The sequence below is a fragment of the Gambusia affinis genome, linkage group LG17, assembly GCF_019740435.1.
Source record: "Gambusia affinis linkage group LG17, SWU_Gaff_1.0, whole genome shotgun sequence".
NCBI classification, from domain to species: domain Eukaryota; kingdom Metazoa; phylum Chordata; class Actinopteri; order Cyprinodontiformes; family Poeciliidae; genus Gambusia; species Gambusia affinis.
In genome coordinates, this window is record NC_057884.1 from 18,228,146 (window position 1) to 18,246,900 (window position 18,755).

At 36.4% G+C, this 18,755-nt stretch overlaps 1 long non-coding RNA gene across 1 annotated transcript in view; it reads right to left on the minus strand.

Moving 5' to 3' along the window:
• The window catches only part of LOC122819578, a 47,302-nt gene extending 28,937 nt beyond the window's left edge, over positions 1-18,365 (minus strand). The window contains exons 1-2 of the long non-coding RNA XR_006368632.1: positions 18,044-18,365; positions 6,556-6,653 (exon numbers count right to left, since the gene is read on the minus strand). This is a non-coding gene — a long non-coding RNA (uncharacterized LOC122819578). The remainder of the gene's footprint in view (positions 1-6,555; positions 6,654-18,043) is intronic.
• Positions 18,366-18,755: the final 390 nt, after the last annotated feature.

Here is an 18,755-nt window from a genome sequence, read left to right on the forward strand (position 1 = left end):
AGTGATTCTTGACCCTCAAGGTCCACTTATATCATTAAGCATAAGAACATGATCAATAGTATAAGACACATTAAAATTAATCCAAAAGTAGAATTTAAATGAGACAGCACAGCTGTGGTCAGAGGGTGTAAGCTAGTTTGAACTGATGAGCTTGGATCTGAAATGTGGCGGTGCGTGTGTGCATGTGTTACGGGAGATGAGGTGGGAGTGAATTCCAGGGCTGGGGAGCAGAGCGTCTCACTGCTTTGCTGCTTTTGGTAACAAGGTAGTCCGGGGGGACAGTGAGATGAACAGAACAAGAGGATCTGAGTGTAGCAATGTGAAGGGTTTAGAAGGGTTCAGTTTTGAAGGTGAGGAGGAGTATTTTATAGCTGGTGTAATGGGAAACCAATTGAGCTGTTGTAGAATTGGAGTGATATGATGGATTAAAGGGCAGCTGAATTTTACACCAGTTGTAATTTATGACGGGTTTTATGTGGAAAGCCAAACGTAGGTGAGTTACAGTAATCCAAAAGGGAACTGCTCAGAGTGTGAACAAGAACAGCAGTAGAGTGAGGAATGAGAGAAGATCACATCCAGACTCTTGACCTAACGTTAAGAACAGTGTTGTTGCCCAACACGAAAGGAAGTGAAAAGCAAGGACCATAAACATCACAAAAAAAGCACTTTATGCCTTCGGATACATTACTAGGGCCTATGCCACGGCATTAAGGTCTTCAAAATAAAAATAAAAATAAAAATACCTGACTCAGTTCACTAACAAGGAAAAGAAGTGGAAGAAAATTGCCCTCCCATTTCTACCTGTGACATCTAAGAAAGTAAGAAGAATTTTTCTCCAAGCATATTATCACAGTGCATTTTAAACCTGACAACACTCAGGCAGAGAAAGATTCTTACCAGGGAGAAAAACACCCAAAAACAAGCTGTGTTGTAAATGCAGTTCAGTGCAGCTAGGAATGTTAAGACCTCAACACTGGAGAAACTTAACAGCAGCTACACAAACGCAGCTGCTGCCCCAACAAAGAAGAGCAAACTTTTCAGTTCTGGAATCAATAGTTCATTCACTTCTCAAGGACAATGTGCACTTTTTCGATGAGGAAAAGATAGTTTTGACCTTAAAATAAAAATTCAAGGTTTGAGCAGCGGTGCTTTGTCCTCTTTTTTTTGAAAGCATAATTTGCATAGAAACAGAAAAAGCTTGGTATCTTTCTTTTCTTGTACTTAAACAGGAATAGACTTGTGACAACAAAACACACACTGTCAGAGTGAATATATTTTTTCTCATCAGTGATTGCTGTCTGCTACCAGTCAGTAGAGGAGACGCCCCACTTTGCAGCATGCACTGGGAAAACTAATGGCTTCGGAAAAATGTACTTACAAGTTATTGGTGCATCTGGCATGATTTTCAAATCAAGAGTTATACATAAAACAGAACTGCCACCACCAAATTTAAGGCTCTAGCCTCATTTATCAGTTCTAGGCCAACATTTATCAAGCATGTGGCAAAAGTTTCAGCTTGTCTTAATGAGGCTGGGATCCAAGTCGAGATAAGGTAAGGCAACATGAGATTAACTTTATTGATCCCGGAGGGCAAGGAATGCTACCAGGGAAATTGAGTCATTATAGGAGCCAACAGACGAGGTGCAGGACGGAGGGCAAAATGGAAAGAAAAACAAGGAGCTGCACTGTGCCAGGAGAAGTCCAAGCAATCATCATTCCTAGTTTGAAGCCTCCAGCAAATGAGGGGGGTTAGTAGAACCTTCAGTGTAATGCTGCCCAAGGTTACAAAGTGCAAGGATTTCTTATGTTGAGCGGCAGTATTTTAACTCCACATTTTTCATCACCCAATTTCTCCAAAAATTCCTGAACCAGTGCACATGATAGGGATTTCCACACATTTCCAACATAATTAAAATTAATAAATTTAGGATAATGTCATCCTTAAATAAACATGTAAATAGAAGAACGTTAGGGGTCATAATTTTTCCATCACTGGCATGTTTCTAGTTAACCAGGCCTATAAGATTTTACTTCCACAGTTAAATAATTTTGAATTGCTTATTGGTTATGTGTTTTTTTTTCAAGTGTTGTGTAGATGGCATTGTGGACCTCCAGTCTCAGTTTGAACTGTGATGATCTATGACATAACTATTGCTTGGTCTACTTAACTGGTGGGTGTAGCTGCATCTACAGCACAGGTTGGACATACATTTCAAATTCATTGTCATTTTATGGACACATGAGCCTTATGCACATGAGTTTATTCATAAGATTGCTTTCTAGACAATATACCACTGGAAAAAAAGTGATAAATACATATAGAGTCCCGCCGTATAGCAATGTGAAATGAATTGGGCGAGGGCTGATGAATTTTATTACTGTTCAGTAACATTTCAAGATACCGCTTTTGAATAAAATGAGAATATGTTTACAGAAAGGATTTAGTTAAATGGGAGGCAAAGGTGAAAACAAAAAAAGTAAAGTAGTAAACATAAAAAGAATACTTAAACAGATAAAAGTGTAAAAGAAAAACTGATAAGGCATGGGGGGAAATGGATGAGGTGTTGGTAGCCTCGATAGCCCCAGGCTCGATAAATGAGATTCAGTCAAAAATCTCGTACAAAGAAACAAAAGTAGTGGGATGCAACTGGCGTGTGTTTTGAAAGAGAATCTATTTGTACACACGTGTCGGAGCTTTTCAGGGCATAACACACCTTCTTGACTAAGGGGAGCTCCTGGGACGCAAACCCATATGGCTGCAGCACATAGAAAGCTTTTGCACAGATATGGGATGAACTCTGTGAACTAATGTCTTCAGTATTTCTTTCACACTGTTTAAAAAACTGAAATATGGGATGTTTTGGTGCATTCAGGCACACACAAAAGGGAGTAGCCTTGTAATCTCTCATTTAATGGACCTATATTTGCAGAAAAAGGCACATCCTGGTGAATACAATGGGAAAGAAATTGCAATATTTTCTACAGCATGATAATGTGGACTGTAATTAACCGTTAACTCACCTTTACACTTCACAAAGATGAAAATGGCTCATCCAAATCAAGCTATAATCACATCGGCTATTCACAGCGGAGGAAAGCAATTTCCACATTATTAGTTTCCACTAAACATAGAGTAGTTGTGGAAACTACGTATCAAAGACTCATTCTGGAATGAAAGACTATAATTCTCCTCTAAATATTGTGTTCTTCAGGCTTTTTAAGCTATTTAACCTGAAGTCATATTCTCTACCAATTATTGTTTTCATGAATAGTGTATTTGTTTGCTCCAATTAAATTGGAGAATGGTGTTCATGATGGTATCATCGTAACATTTCCCATTCTTTTTTGACCTGCTTTTTTCCTTCAAACTCTTCAGATGAATAATTATTTTATGATGTTGACCTGTTATGTTTTGGATTTCCCCATCATATTTAGACAATTATAATATGTATTTTCCTAGCCCCAAATTCCATTAGCGAACATTATATGCAATTTGGAAGTGAGAAATGCAAAGTTGAAAAATAACAATTTCCACTATGTCCCAATCAAACAAATGGAATATGCAATATCAAACAGGGAACTTGAGCATTGTAATCAGATAACCAAACCACAATATAAAGTATGTAAATACTTTTGCAGCTTGTTAGAAATGGCTAGAGCACTAACCTCAGCATATTGGTAGTAATAAAATCTATAAATACTTTTGTCGTAGGAGAGGTCCTCTGAAATTGACAGTACTTTTGATGCCAAAATGTGTAACACATTTGACTTTGGGGGACTCTGTGTAGCCCACCTCTATCAGAAGACACAAAATATAATATTCTTGGTCAACTGTTTTAATATGAAATGGCAAGCCACTGCATGGAAGTGTGTTGCAAATAAAAGCTTTGCATTAATCTGGTAAAGTTTTTTCCAGGGAAAATATTTTTGTTGACAGTCAAATATGAACTTTTTGAATGTTTTGCTTAAAATGTTTCCAGTTCAAAAATGTTCCCATCAAATTCGGGATAATTTTCTTATAATAAAAATAAAAAATAAACCTGTGACTCTCTAGATCTTCTAAACATATTTTGATTCAGCTTGGGATACTTCTTTTAGTCGAGTACAGGAAAATCAGTTTTGACCACGCATTCTCTTCTTGTAACAGCAGTTTAGACTTAAACAACCAGTATGAAAAAAAGACTCTTTCTACAAACAACTAATGCTCTATTCTACATGCTCTTTTTACACTGATTTTTCAATTTAATAATAAGTATTTTGTGAACTTGTCTAATATTTTGTTTTGAAAAAAAACCCAGTTATTTTTCCTAAAGAAAAAAAAATAAAATAAACTTGGTTTGGTGCCGTCAGGGCAGGGCAGTTCAAACTGAGTTCAAGATTTTATAAAGCTTTGCTTCCAACTAAAAAAAATAGCATTAATTTTTTCAAACCTAATCAGTTTAAGTTTTCATAACAAGTACACTGCATTCATGACCTCATTGCAGGAAACAGAACAGACGAAAGGCTATTTCAATGAATTATGTGAGAAATTACATTAAACTAAACAGATTTTTTTTCCCTAAAATATTAAATTATGAGTTGCAATTTTTTTCTCCCAAGTTACAGCTCTTGTACTTCACATGCATAGACTTGCGTTCAAATCTAACAATCTATGCTTCATTTGAACCTGACAGATCGTTACCCTATATTAGGCCTCGATTTCCTTTTAGGCTCATTAGCCGAAAAGTTAATTAGCTGGTTTGTCAACACTGCAGTCTGTGCTCTCAGTTAATGTCGCACACAAAACTGAGTCTACACCCTCAACCAAACCAGGGTGATTCCTCCATATCGCTGAGTAAATAAATGTTTGTGACATACTGCAATGCATATCATTACAGTCTGACCAACAATGTTTGAATAATTTATGAAGGTGCACAGTTTCATTATATGCATTTGAAATATAAGGACTTTGTGTTAAAGGATGACTTTATTACTTTGAACTAATTTTAGATCCAGAATAAGATTTATTGGCCAAGTTTGTGTGCACAAAATGGAAATTTGACTGGTTTTGCACGCTCACAGTGTTAAATGAACTGTAAATATATGTACTATGGAAGACATAAAATATTAAAAAGAACACCAAGATAATGTGTGTGTAAACACAATACATTTTACTTTGAAGTTAGAATACTTCTTATTTTACTTTATCTTTGTAAAATCAAAGGCTGAAGACATCAGAAAGAATTTCAGACTGTCACAAGTCTAGTGGCTCATGGAAATGATTCAGTGTTCTGGAGTGGCCATCACAAACTCCTCATCGCTGGCCCATAGACAAATTGTGAAATGATCCAAACAGGAGAGTGCGAGGAAATCATTTCACAAACCTGACTTATTTGAAATCAGTCAAATTAGGATGAAAGGCACAGATGTCAAGTAAATTTTGGAGAGGTTTGACTTCAGAATTATGCAATGCTTTGTGTGGATCTATTTAATGAAATATCCCAGCACAAGGTAATGTTTTTAATTGTAACAAGACAATCTATAGGGAGAGTTTGAGAAACTGAATTTTTTTAGCAAGGTACTGTTTGATATGTATGGCATCAAACATAGTTGATTTCCAAATTAAAGGTTATATAAAGTTTCCAAGTTGTGTTAGCTTTTAGTGATTTCTACTCTTATCTTTTATTGAAATAGCAGATAAAATATTCCTTTCAGTCAGGCTGTGAGTTACTGCTGCATCGGTAAACACTAACTGCTAATTGTTGCCAATTGCTGCTTTGTCTGCAGCAGACCACACCTGCAGACTCTCTGAGGCAAACCTTTGGTTCATGTTCTGTGCTTGCTGAGATCCTGTGGGGGCTCTTGTTGAGATTAGGAATTAAACCAAACCTCCAGCATACACCGCACTGCTGGAAGTAAATTAAATACAGGGTGCTTACAATAATGAATTGCACAGGTCTCAGCTTGGAATCTCAAAGGCATGGTGAAGAACAAGTTAATGCAGTATTGTTGGTATGAAAAATGATGGCTCTGAGAGTGACAGATAGTTAGAGATTCTAAATTACATTCAAATACTTAATCTCACCATAATGAAAGATATGCAAACTAAAAGGTCAAGTTAAACACCTGACTTTAATAAATACCTTAGTTGGAATTATTTTTAGTACTAAAGTAATTTCAACTTTAGTGTATGTTGTACAATGCCTTTGCAGTTTTAAAAATATTTGCCCTCTCATAGATCTGGTTTATGTATGCTAAACTATTTTCCCCTTCTTTTGATCTGTTCATTAGCAATATCAAATATGTTATGCTTTTCTGATGTTCTTACACGAGTCACAAAGGTTAAACTCCACTTGGATTGAAAAAAATATATATTTGTACAAAGATGCATTCATTATTTGCATCTCAATAAGTGTCTCTCTGGATGAGAACTTAGCGAGCTGTGAAAATCTCGTTATTTCAAGTAAGTGAGACGCTCACACTATTTAAAATGTGACTAAGCTGACAGAATAGCCAGGGGTTTACAGCAATATACTGTAGTTGATAATATTGTCTACATTTGTGCATGTTGCCTACCGGATTGTCGGAAACCCAACTGGGTCCAAACGACAGAGACGGTGGGATCAAGCTGTGAGGTTGCCTTTCTTCAGTAGGGACTGGAAGACATCTTCACTCTGGTATTATAACACATGAATAAATAAAAATACATTAAAACTTGCGATTCCAGCATTTGCATTTACTTTAAACTGCAAAATACCTAAAGTTTTTTATAGTGGTAGGCAAATATCCCATTAAATTTAGATGCACCGCAATTTGCTGAGGAGCCAGGAAGGTGAGCTGACCAAGAATAAGATGTAGGCATTCATAGAAATGGAGTCAGGGCAGCAGAGCCAATCTGCATGAATTATGATGATTACTGCTTTTTCCTGCTAGTGTTCTTTCCTAACATAACCTGATAGATTACTTACAGTTTTGTTTAAATATGCAGCTTTATTTTTGTTTATTGGTATACTGTTATGAGGGTTGCAACAAAGCATTAGCCAGTATAGGTTTTGGCTGTCATGTAGACTGAATACAGCTAGCAGCAGTCATTGCCGATAATGGAGTCACACTGATGTCTTTGGAAAGTTCTACATCTGAAGGGAGGCTCTACTTCACTCATGCTCTGGAGGAAGAAAGCTATTGCTTATTTTTGACATTTATGAAATGACCATAAACTACTTGTTACTGCATAACTTTGACATTTATGAAATAATATTCAAAACCAGAAAATACAGGTACTATCATGTTCTTTTATTACCAATCCATTCACAGGCTTCTTGATTAGGTGTACATTGTTGGTATTGGGTTGGAACACATTTTATTTTCAGAGAAAACTACATTCATATTTGCACAGTTTCCTCAGTCTTCAGATTTAGTTCATCTTGACATGACAGGAATGATGTAACTCTGCTATTCCACCATATCCTAATAGGTGCCCTGTTGGGCTAATATATGGTGACATAGAGCCCATTGAATACAGTGAAATTATAGTTTTATTCAAAAAACTGGTGCTAGATTACTTCAGCTTTGTATTGGAGCAATATCCTAGTTGCTGAAGCCAATCAGATGAGTACACTCATGTTATAAAACTGATAGATGTAGTCAGCAACAATATGCAATTCTGAGTCAAAGGAGCCTCAAGTGTGCCAGGACAATATCTACCACACCACCTCCTCACTACCACTAGCCTGAATGGTGGATAAAATCCCGGATGGATTCATGCTCTCATGAAATTCTGACTTGATTATGTGAATGCTGCAGCTGAAATTGAGACTCTTCAGACCATGTAACATTTTTTTCCAGTCCTCTATCCTTCAATTTTTGTTAGGCTGTGTGAATTATAGCCTCAGTGTTCTGTTGTTCTCTGACAGGAGTAGCACCTGGTGTGGTGTTTTGCCACAAGAGTCAATCTGCTTCAACATTCATTCTGCTGTCAAAGATAGAATGCCATATACCTTGACACTAATAAGTAGCTATTTGAACAACTGCTTTCTTTCTATCATATCAAACCAGTCTTACCCGTATACTCCAACCTTCAATATGAACAAGATATTTTTGTCCCAACTTTGGCTTACTAATTTTTTTTTCTTTTACAGTCCATTCTCTGTAAATCAGAGATGGTTGTGTGTGAAAATCCCAGCAGATTAACAGTTTCTGAAATACTCAGATGTGCCTGTCTGGTATCAGTAACTCATGTTCAAATTGCATTAAATTTCCTTTCTTCCTCACTGAAACGCTCAGGCTGAACTTTACCAAGTTGTCTTAAAAATTTGGAAATAACTACTGGTAAATGCACTGAACCGTTGTAAGGTGATTGGTTGATTATCTATTTCTGTTAACAAGCACTAAGTGGTCAGTAAGTATTTGTGCCCTCTACTCTGTAAACCTCCTTAATGCAGCTCTAAAGTATAATTTATTTCTAATCAATTTTTGGAGGTGAGTGTGTTTGATCTTCTTTCATCTCTCTCTGGGGCTGGAGTAGAACAACTTGAATTCTAAGTCCTTTCAAACAGAGTCATGTATAGCTGTGCCAACATACCTGCTTGCCAGGCTTTTATAGATAAACCATACTTCTACTATTATCCTATTTTTTGACATGTTGGGAAGTAAATTTTCCCTTGCATTGAGGGGTATTCTCATCCACAAAATGTGCTTTCCTTTATCAGGACATGGTAGTGTAACAAGATAATGAGCATAAACAGTGATAATAGAAGTACAAACTGTCAACTCTCTTTAACAAACATATGGATTTGCACTTTCTGGAAATGCACTAATTGGTTATTTTTGATATTTTCACATTGTTCGGAACCCACTTCAGTTGACTAAATACAACCCAGATTTATTTATCTATTCCATAACAAACCTATATGGACTCCATAATTAAATGTTAGCTAAACATAACAACAAATTGATGAATTTGGTTTACCAATTCTGCAAAATGTAACTTTAATAAACATTGATAAAGTGTATTAAATCAATCTATGAAGTGCCAGTCCATAAGAAAAAGTCCCTGATCTGATTTAAATACAGACAAAAAATAATCGGATTAAAATTCCAAAAGAATCTGTTGACAGGAGAAACGTAAGTCAACAACTGGACAGTTTTGCCCTTCGAGTAAGAGGAGCAAGAGAAAGACCCAGTGTTGGGTTCAGTTGCCTTTGAATAATAGCTTAAATTACATGTTTTTGTTTTTGTTTCAGCACCATTCAGCCGTTGGAATGTGCACAAAGCAAATTGACACAATTTTGGTTTTGTTTGTCTGCTTGTGTGCTCACATAACCCAGGTACAATACTGTTTGCCAAGAGCGTGAATAAGAATTACTGTAATCCATTGGCGTCTAACCTTATGAGTTTAAAAAGTGCCGCCTTAGTACATATGGTCTATACAGACGTTTACTAAGTCAGTTTGACTGAAACTAACCTGCCAATAAAACACTCACTTGAAAACCAGTGTAGAGAGTTTCAGCCCATTTCTCATCTCATGAACTGTATTGGTTTTACTTAAAAGTAGAAAGAAATGGGAGTAGGTGCCGACAGGATGCCAACAGCAGGCCAAGCGTGAAAGCAAATTGAATTTCAGAAATCCACAAGTATTTTGAAAGCCCCACAAATTACAATGTAATTCTGTGAAAGTAGATTCTAGCTTTGATCCAATCTTTAAAATTCTCTTTATTCCTTTTTATGCTCTCTTGTGCTGCCCATCCAGTATGGATGTTTGTCATTGTTTTTCTTCTCCACTGATCTATTCCTGAAATGACTGCACTCCCCTGTGGGCCTTGGTAGGGGGTCCAGTCAAATCTGAAACTGTGTCTGTCCTTTTCTCATTCTTCCAATTTTTGTCCCATTTTCTATTGTCTTCACCATTTGTTCAACTCACTCTCCTCCTTTTTTTTTTTGCCCCCAAGGACATTATTTGCTGTAAATATGTGTCTGTTTGTCAGCTTTTCACCACCCAGTTTTCACCAGCTCTCTTATCTTCTCACTGCCCCCTTCAGCTGCTGACAGGAGCTTCTGTTTGTAAGGCTCTCAACTCCATTCCAAAACAAAGCAATGTTTTCTGTCATGAAGAGACGTCAACCCATAGCTTTAAACATTTTACATTTTGTGTTTATGTTTAAAGAAAGTAGCTACTGTACTGGTGCTACTTTTTAAATGGGGTGTGAAAATCTGAAGCCTGTATGGATTCTGTTGGGGATGTATCCTGGTCACATCAGATGTTAGAGTTTCCAAATGTGCTTATTGAAATGTAAAGAAGTAATCTGTATTACAAGGTTTGCTGTTAACAACAGTGATCTTCAGGATGCTTACGTTTCTGCTCTCCGTGTTCCTTGACAGCAGAAAAAACTTGTACTGGCCATAGTTTATGAAGAACAGCTTAATGTGTTGCTCCTATGAAGTTAACCAGGTCAGGAAAGCTACAACATTCTGACTATAACATTCTGTGGGTAAGCCGTACAGGTAATGACCAGCATTTTTATACTTAATTCTTTTTTTTGTGTGTGTAAACTTTCTTTCACTGACTGACAGAATAAGCTCCTGTCCACTGCAGCTCTGAGCCAGCACCGTTTTTCTCAATATTATTCAACATGTATGTACTGAAGGACCCAATTTTCCAATACAAAAATAAATCCAAGTGACCTTCTGTAACTAGAACACTTCCCTTATGGTGAAGATCCTAAAAATTCACGGTGTATTGATCTTAATAGAATAGAACATTCCCAATAAGTTGCAAGCAGCGGATAATTAACCTGCTTCTGGACATAAAAACATGTTTTCTCGAGTTCTAACAAAATGACAAGAATCTTCTTAAGGGGAAAATCATCAATCACTTATAAACTGAATAAAGAGAATAAAGAGTTACAGGACACCTTTCCACTCAAGTCCAGTTTTTAATGAAATGCTCCCTAAGCACAATTTGTCATCTAATACTTCTTTCCACCTGTATTCATCTCTTTTCCTTATTAAAAGTTTCCATCGCTCAGCTTTCCCAAAGACCTCATTAGCTGCTTATGTCAATGCACTGTTCTGATGATGAATAGCTGCTCTGTCACCAGGTCAATGCTGCAAAGTATTGCACTGCTTACGTCGCCAAGCAAAACGGATGGCCCCCGGGGTGAAAAATAACTCCAGCACACACTTCCCTTCAATAAAATATCTGGATTATGGACTTAGAAACTTCTTTTTAAAAATGCAATTCTAGTTTCTGCTTGTGTAAAACTTACATTCCTTGTAAATAAAAATGAAAATACAGCTCATTGTTGGAAAAATTATCACAAGGTCAGTATCGGCAACAAACTTATTAAAATTTTATCTTTGAAGGCAAGTATGTTTTTGACCTAGCATTTGTTTTGAGTGTATACATGTACTGAAGGATTACACAAACTGCTTGAAACAAAAACCTCTCCCAACGGGGCCACACACTGGCAATACAATACTGATTCAGTTTGAACCTTTTTCACATAGGCCATGTTTTTACCTGGCTACTTGATCCCTCATCTTTATTATGTTATCTGTCTGGCAGCACAAGCCTTTTTGCAGAATCGCAGTAGGTCTCTGTAGTGCCAACTGTGCTGGCAGTTTTCTATAAAGCCATCTGACATGCCCTGTTGAATTATCAATTGAATCTCAGCAGTAAATCACTTTACTCAAGAGCAAAGCTGTAAATGATAGTTATTTTGGCACAATCATTGCTACTATTATTCAAAAAACATATGAGTATTTTAACACTTCCACTGTGATGTTTCTTTCCATTTCTGAGTGTGTGTATTTGTGGAAAAATTCTGAGGAAACCCAACCGCTGTTATTCTCAGTGTCTATAATAATATGACGCACTAACTGCGTGAATCTTTTAACAAAACATATTTTTCATAGCAAAAATAGATCAAGATGATGTCAAGACATTATTTTACTTTAGTGACATAAACAATTAGGTGTCATGCATAACACAGCAAAGAGAAATTTATAATTTTACATTGAAAATAATGTAGGTACTGGGCTAGCCTACTTGCTCTTAATGCAAAAATACTTTCTGAATTTGCTATGAATGGTTGGTTTGTTTTCCAATGGAAAACAGGTGTCCTGTAACTCTTTATTCAGTTTATAAGTAAAGACACCTGCTAAAAATTTTTTACATTACTCAAAAGAACTCACAAAACCAACGCTGCAAGAGTATTAATATACAGTATTTTCTTTTGCATTGATTTGATTTAGGATTAGCAAACATGATGAAATAGAGGCAAATTTAGCCATTTAGAGTCTTAATGATTATTGCATGAAAAGGAATTATTACATTAATTTTTTACCCACAAAACAACGAAAAATATACCCTCAAGATTTATGCTGCATCAAGGATAATTATAAAAACTGTCATGGTCTAATTTAGTCAGTATTTTCTTGCCAAAAACATTTTTTGTGTCCTCTGCAGATGGTACCAAGTTTTATTTACAACTGGTAAGTAAATGCAGATGAAGATTATTTTACTTTAAGAAATAACTACTAGGCTGCCTTAATTATCCTCAGTAGCGGAGAAAGAGTGGCTTGTGAAAATGCTGCCTCTGGATTTTTCTGTTCTGTGTCTGGATTTCATTTTTCCATTAGGAAACTGTTTATTTGGCCAGCTGAAATAATCTATTAATTTGATTTTCATTTTTCTATCTGTCTCATTTTCTTTGCTCTATAAGAGCATTTTCTTGTGGCCGTCTCCTTGCCCAGCTACTTAAACTGTCCATCAAAGAATGTTTATGCTTTGCTCTGCAGTTTGACTTTTTATATGCACTGACTTCACAGCACATATAAGAAACAGTTGACGTGCTTATGGACCATCCATCCATCATAAGTCTATTACATATTCAAGGCTCCAGCTTGATCTGTAAAGCCTCTCTTTCATTTTTCTCCTCTGCTCTTTTCTGCCCGCCCCATCTGTCTCTTGATCCTTTACTGTCTCCAGCAATACATTCACACATCTCTGTACCTTGTCTGTCATCTTTATAATATTCAGATCCTTTTTAACCTTGGTCTCATACAGTGAGGTTGATAAATAAAAATGTAATTTATCACTCCAGGGCTTACCTGCTTGTAAAGTGTCTTATTAATGTGAAGGCTTTAGATTTGATCTCACAAGTACCTGCAAACTATAGAACACCTGCCTATCAAAAGGCAAATTATGAGACAGGGGAATGTTGAGCAATTTTCATCTTGTGTGGTTGTGTCCTAAAAAGTGTGATGCAATGCCAATTTACTGAGAACTTTAAAGAAAACATCAAACTAAAAAGCAGAAAGAAAAAAACAACAAAAAAACAACTTCAGCCTGAGTAGCTACTGAAGTCACAAGATTCCTCTTATAGCATATCTGTCTACTTACACAATTTGTAGATGTCTTAGTGTATTGCCGCATGCCCATTGATGCACAGCTAAAAAGGTCCTTCCCTGTCACCAGCGGCCATAGATTCTGCAGTTATTGCAGTTTATTCAGCACTTTATCAACAAAGAACCAAACGTCTCTTTCCCAGAGTCTGCAATGTATTTTCCACCCATTTCATGGGGGTAGAGAGGCTGAACAGGAGTTTATTCAATAAATAAGTGCCTCTGATGGCTACCATATAAATATTTGTTTTATTTGTGACTCAATACATCTTGAGTGTCAAGTCACTTGAAGATTTATGAGAAAACGTTTTACAGCGGCAACAGAATTTGGATTTAGATTTAATACATTAGACACAGTTAACCTACTTTACGAAGAAGTTTTGAAATAAACAAGTGGGGAACATAGCAGCGTTAAAAAGAGCTGCAATTCACTTTTCCATAAGTTCATGCTGGTTGCCCCTTTCAAGCCGATTTGGTCTACAGGACCAAAGACTTTCAGCCTTTCATTGCATTCTGGACTCATGCATGCAGAATCCTAGATTTGTTTTTGTTTTTCCTTTTTTTTCTTCTTCTCAAAGCGCCTCTGAAAAAGACAGAGGCCAATTTTAAGGTGTCAGATTTGGCTATACGATGTGAAGTCAAATTCTTTTAAAGTTGATTTTAACATAAATATACACACAATACTTTTACAGATAATGAAGGTAACAGTTAATTGATTGTGTTTAAAATTCCAATATGTCCCTGGGAAATTAATAATACCCCACCTCTAAAAAGTATATTGATTTAAGTTTGACTGGATTTAAGCCTGAGGTAATTTGTCAACAACAATTTTGACATCGTTAGCCATTTGTTCTAATGTGAATGGTAAATGTTGCAGCGATTTGGATTTCTTTTTGTTTGTTTTATATTATTTCATAGTCACAAGATGACCAATTATATTTGATGTAGTGCATAATATTATCTGATTGGATTGTTGGACTCAGGCCATTTCATCTTCTCATCACCGTGGTCTTTATCCTCATCTCTCTTTTGTGTCCTCTCTGTTATCTTCACCGCATAATTAAAACTCACAAAGAATCCGCTCATAATTACTCACAGGTTTTAATAAATTCCTATGGCTACAATGATGCATATTTATTTGCACGTGTGTTTGTGGCCTTGTATTTAAGGACCATTTTCCTAACAAATACTACATTGTGGGGACCGACTGCTCCTAATCGGGCCCATAGCCCAAGAAGTGTTCTTTTTTTAGGGGAGGGGTCAAGTTGAGGATCAAGATACAAACTAAGTTTAGATTGAAAAATTTATGAAAAATAACTGGAAGTCTATGCAAAATTTTTGTGAATGAAATATATACTGTGTGTGGAAGTGAGCGAGCAGAGAGTGTGCATGAACAGTTATGCTGATAAAGAGAGTGAATGAGTAACATTAGCTCATTGAGCTTTCTCATTAGAAGTATTCATTTGGCAAACAACAGGGAGGTCTGCGACAAAGTTCAGTCAAACCTAACGGATAATTAAGGTTCAATTCTGAGCCAGTACAAAATGTATGAAATAACATCCCTCTGATCCTCTTTACCTACAAAGCAATTAAGCTCTTTCCAGAGAAATAATTTATTTCCATTAAATTGTGTTCTTTTGCCTGCACAACTCATGTCAGTGCACTTTAAAAATTGGTCAATTATTATTATTTCTTCCTAAATTATTTGACCTCAGACAGCAAATCATCATTACGAGGGGCTTGCAGTTATCCCATCAGTTCAATGAGAGTACATTAAGATATGCTGAGTATTAAGCTTCATACGAAAAATTAAAATTAGTAATGAGTAGATTAAAATTGAAGCAATTTCATTGTTTGACTTAATAACCTGCAGAGGAATTGGGATAATTAGATACTGTTTTTTTATTTATGATAGCGACTTTGAAACATTAATTTCAGGTTTGATGGATGGTTTCCTCACCTATATGAGATCAGTCCCAAGAACATCGTCTACAGCAGGAGTCCTCAAACTCAAATCCAGACCTCCAGGGCTGGTGTGTCCTGCAACGTTTAGATGCATCTCTGGTTCAACACACCTCAATTAAATGATGAATTACCTCCTCAATGTGCAGCCATAATCTCAGAGTCCTGTTAATGACCTCATTATTTGACTAGGAGTGTTGAACCAGACAAACTTCTACAGCCTGTAGGTTACTGTCCATTAAGGCCTGGATGTGATGATCACAGCTCTAAAGTACAGAACAGCTCCTGTACTTTAGAGCTGCACTTTTCACAAGATCTTAGCAATTCTTAAAGTTTTTTTTTTTTTACCCTTTAGGTATAAATGAAAGAAAGTACTCCATTTAAGGAAAGTCTAAATAAAATGACAAAGTACTTCTGTTACCAGCGACTGTCTACAGAGAAAACCAAAAAGATGAGCAGAACTTAAACATATATTGTTTAGTTAAAATTTTGACATAAAAAAGTAAGGATTTTGTCCAATTGTAAAATCTGAGTATTGTATTCAATTTGTCACTTATTTTGTTGGATTTCTACAAAGTTTGGAGCCTGAATAAAACAATATCTTGTGAAAATATCCAAGATATTTTCTATATATCGATTGGCAAGGAGTCGATCACAAAGAGGCCCATAGCAACTAAAGGAGCTGCAGAGTTCCCCTGCTCAAGTGGAAAAATATATTGACAACAGCTATTAGATGTGAGCATTTACATCTTACCATCAGCCACATGGGCACCAGAATGAACACATGGTAAACGTTGCTCTGGGTAGACAACACCTAAAACTGAATAAAGGTAGAGCACCCAGGTGTGTCATCACTGCGTTGAATGCTTATCAACACAGAATCCCTGCTTAACCTGTAATGGCTGCATTGTATTTGCATCTCATCTTGATGTAACAGTCGCTTCCATCGCGTTTGTCCCCTGTCTGCCCCCTCCGTGTTGTCTGACTCGGAGAATCCCTGCCATCTGGAGGAGATGGATCTTTTCATCATCTTCCCACCAGGTGGAGAAACTCCAACTGCACTCTGTTCCATCTGCATGTCAGTGCCTTACTGAGGGAGGAATCGAATATCCACACAGCCTGGACCTTTTCCAACACAGAGACATGACAAACAACCTGGGGGGCTAATCTGTATTCAGCTTGGGAGGATAACCCTCTTCGAACCTAGCTGTATTACAAAACCCATTCAACTGTAGTTCATCATTTAACTTATTTCCAATACCATCTTCCAGACTTTGGATTACAGGTAAGAGAAAAGAATCAAATCAACAATTTAGTAACCTCAGCAGTATTTTGCGTCCTTCGTTGTAAATACAGACTAGTGCTTACGTTTAAGGAAAGCTGCATTTATCCATGCCAAAGCCAAAGCTAACCTATTTATTAATAGTAAAAACTTTTGTTGCAGAGAAAATTCCAAGCCTGAATGAATACTAATGAGTTGTATCCCCTACCCAGCCAATTTGCTTTGCTCTTGAATATTGTAGGAGTCCAGTGCCATGCCACCAGATGTGTGATAGCTCTGGCTGTTTGAGGGGTTGCAGCAGTGAATTCAAGTGGAATCTTCACATAGTAGTTGACTGAATGAAAACAGTACTATTGTGAATTTTCTACACCCTAATCATTTTATTACTCCAAATGTACTTGTTTTTGCTTACTGCTAAGTAAATGTATTGTTCTCCTTAGGTAATGATATTTGTTGGCAAACAATTAGCAACTGCTACTTTGTACATACTACCATGAGATATTGTAGATATAAGTTCTCTTTATCCATTCAATAGTTTCAAGAATTAGGTGTTCATTTACTTAGCTCACTTAATTGAAAAGAAATCCTTGGAAGGTGGCAACCTTGCAGCTACATAGAATTACTTTGGGCCTTGAGGAAAGAAAAATTAACCAAAACAAAATGCTGTTTAGATTCACAAGCAGAAGATAAAAGCTTCTCTGGGAATATGTTGGAAATTAGTTTTTTGAAGAGCCTTCTGCTGGAGTCAAATGTTTCATATTATGTTGCATCACTTCAAAACATCTGTCAGCACTTGCTGAATCCCAATTTTTATATTTTTGTGCATAGCTGAAGTGCATGCACTTCTGTGTTTCCATAGGAATGGGAACACAGACATAGATGTCTTCATGTCATAGACATTCATCTCTGTTCTGGACAGCAGATGAGTGTCCCTGGGTCTTTCCAAGTATCTGCTAACTCTTGACTAATGGCAGATCAACACAATTTCCTTCATGGAATAACATTCTATGAATGAAAGAACTCAATGTGCTTGTCATCTGCCATTTTATTTGACATACTGCCTCATCTACAACTTAACATTGCGTTTTAACTTTTTGCATTTAAAAATGAAACAAACTGCAACACCTTCCGAAAAACATTTGCCTGCTTTGAAATTTATTGCTTGGAGAGAGACAGGGATGTTGTCTAGACCAAGTTCATATGACAGTGGAAAGAGTCTCAACCAGCTTTAAATCTCCATCTGAGCTCTTAATGTCAGCTTAACACCACAAAAAAACTGATGATCTTAGGGGTCTTGGACAAATAGAGCTAGGGAGCTTTCCAACTCAATATTAAAATTGTTTTATTATGGGTAATTAACTTGACTGACTGGAAACAATTGGAAGAAAAGAGAAAGCAATTGTATGGCTAACTCACCTTAATGTTGTTTTTCATGGCAGCAGCTTCTTGTTGTCCATAGCGCTCCACTCAGTGACCCACAGAGCAGTAAGCCTAGACTAATCCTTTTTAATAAAAGCAATATATATTCCTCCAAAGTGTGCAAGAATGGGTAAAAAAAAAAGGGTCAGTATTATTAAAAGGTGAGCATCACTAAAAATAATCTCTTAGTGGTTTGGCTGAAATAGTTTTCATCAAAACATTGTGTCTTTTCTATAGCATTTCTCTCGATTCTTAGTCCTATTTTCCACATGCCACATTCAAACCCCACAGGTGAGGCTCATAAACCTGATGAAGACACGGCCTGCACTTTTGGTGCATTTGCTGTTTCTGAGCTAAAACCAGTCCAAAAAAGGCAGCTTGATCATTATGCTGAATAAACATTGACAAAATCTGCAAAAAAAAAAAAAAAAAAGAAATGAACAAATAATATAAACTGCATTTAGATAAAAAAGAAAAAAAAATCAACAAAATATAACATTTATCTCATGCCTTAATTGCCAGCCAAAAGCATTTAAACCCCTTAAATTCTTCTAATATCTTTTTTGTGTTAAAACCACACTAAAATACATTAGAATTTAATGTGACAAATACATGGAGTATTTCATTTTAATATGGACAGTAAAAATCTGAAAAATGTGTTGTCCATTTAGATTCAGTGACTCTGAACAGTATGCAAAAAATATATTTC